We start from the raw sequence: 2,045 nt of genomic DNA, 5'->3' as shown, positions 1-2,045 counted from the left end.
GTCTCCATGTCACTCTGAGAGAGAGACAATCGGCCCTTAGCTGCCTCCACACTGGCGCATCTCACTCTGCACCCAGTCCCGCTGCCACTTTTCCCACCTCCGGGTGAGTGCGAAGCCCTGTAGAATCTCTGTGGTGCGGGAGCAGGACGTGTCTGTCTCCTCTTTCAATCTCCCATCCGCCTAAATGCAGCCCAGTTCGGTCTCAGGTTACTCTGGATAGTCCCTGATTAGTCCTCAATTATTCATATTCCTTCTCTTCCTTAATCACTTTTCCTTGATCTATTATGCAGGTGCCTCTTTACGGAGTCACCTGTCGCATTCCCTTGGCCTGGTGTCTCATGTTCATGGAAATCTGAATTGAAACGACGGACGAGTCCCCAAGGGCGGATCTGGGGTCTGATGGTCAGGGACTGGGGTGCTGCCCAGAGCTGTGCAGGTCAGGGCCCTCTCCCTGCACCAAAGCCGTAGCTGTGCTTGAAGCATCAGATTATCACAGACTCCAGAGCAAACTGCCTTACCAACAGACCCAGGGCCCCATTATTGGGTGTAGCTTGGGTGGGGGGGCAGCATCCCTCTCCTCCCAGCATCTCCAGGCGACAGCCTAGAAATCCCCGCCTGTGCTTCAGGCTAGGGCCTCTCTGCCCCTCCAGTGAGTGGGACTGTGGTGTCTCTCAATGTGTGTGCACACCTGGGGGACCTGCCAAGCACCAGGCCGGGCTTGATGCAGAGTACGAGGGAGGGCATCATCTTTCCCCTTTGAAGACATGGGCCCCCGAGAAGGCCCAGCCAGCGTCTCTGGTCATTTCATGCACTGAGCTAAGGAGGGTGCAAATCTGAGACCTGCCTGGGACCGTCCCAAGAGAGGCTATATAATGTAAGCTGGGCAGTGGGGCTGTGTCTGGCTGCATCCGAGGATGCTCCCATCCTAGCCTTGGCATCTCTGCCCAGCTGGCCTTGCAGAAACGACCCTGTATGGTGGGCCCCATTCAGAGCAGACACTCAGGGGAGAAAGGCAGCATTTACCATATCAGAAAAGCCCATCAGACTGCTTAGTGTTTGCAGTCTGCCTCCCGGAGGAGCCAGGTTAGGTATCCGCCGTGTCACTTATTCATGACTGGGGTGGCCGGTGGGTTTAACTTTCATCCAGGCTTTAAAAACAAACCCATCAGCTGAGCAGCACCCATCAAGCTCAGGGAGCCACTGGGACTGCCCAGGGGCCAGGTCTCGACAGGACTGTGTGGTCCTCTTCAGCGCAGACACTGGCAGCTAGGGGAACATCTGCTTTCCAGGCCTACCCACCATGTAAACCCCACTGGGACAGATTCGTTACCATCACGTCCTGGAAACTCGATCCCTTCGCTCCACTCAGCCCTGCCCCGTCAGTCTCAGCTGGTCTCAGTCACCCCCCACTCAGCCTCACAGGCCTGCTCTTCTGTAGCCCACGACATCACTCACTCTCTGTGGCTTGCCACAGCTTGTGGGCATGGCAGCCAGATGTGCTGTATGCACCCTCTGGGTCAGCTAGTTTGGACCAGGACTGGGTGATGATGGACTCAGTTGAGGAATGTGCAGCCCCTGACACAACTGGAACCTCCAAACATTTTCCTTAGTAATGCTCTGCTACTTCCTGACTGGCAGGAGAAGTCTTGATGCATGAAGACTCTGGCCACCCCTGCTCACTGCCTTTGGCTTTCACCAGGACTTTGCTTAGGACAGAAAATGCCGCAGATGGACAGTCTGCTCATTGACTGTGATAATTCTCCAGAGGGGGACAATTGCTGAGGCCTGGACTTGTCCATTCTGGGTTGTACCGAAGGACACTGCAATGGAGTTTGGTGCACAGGACAGCAAACCTAGTGCTGCTGACCGGTGCTAGCTTGACATCTCTGGAGAGTGAAATCTGCCTGTTCACATCTGTCCGTCCCTCGCCCTGGATCTGGGTAACCTGTGTCTGGGGTCAGAGATGGGGAGAGGCCCATATAACCCTTAGTCTCAATCAAGGTGAGGATTAGTGCCAAGTATCAGCAAGGAAGGATGGTCGTGTG

The sequence above is a fragment of the Malaclemys terrapin genome, chromosome 15 (genome assembly GCF_027887155.1).
Source record: "Malaclemys terrapin pileata isolate rMalTer1 chromosome 15, rMalTer1.hap1, whole genome shotgun sequence".
NCBI classification, from domain to species: domain Eukaryota; kingdom Metazoa; phylum Chordata; order Testudines; family Emydidae; genus Malaclemys; species Malaclemys terrapin.
Note: the sequence above shows the minus strand (reverse complement) of the source record.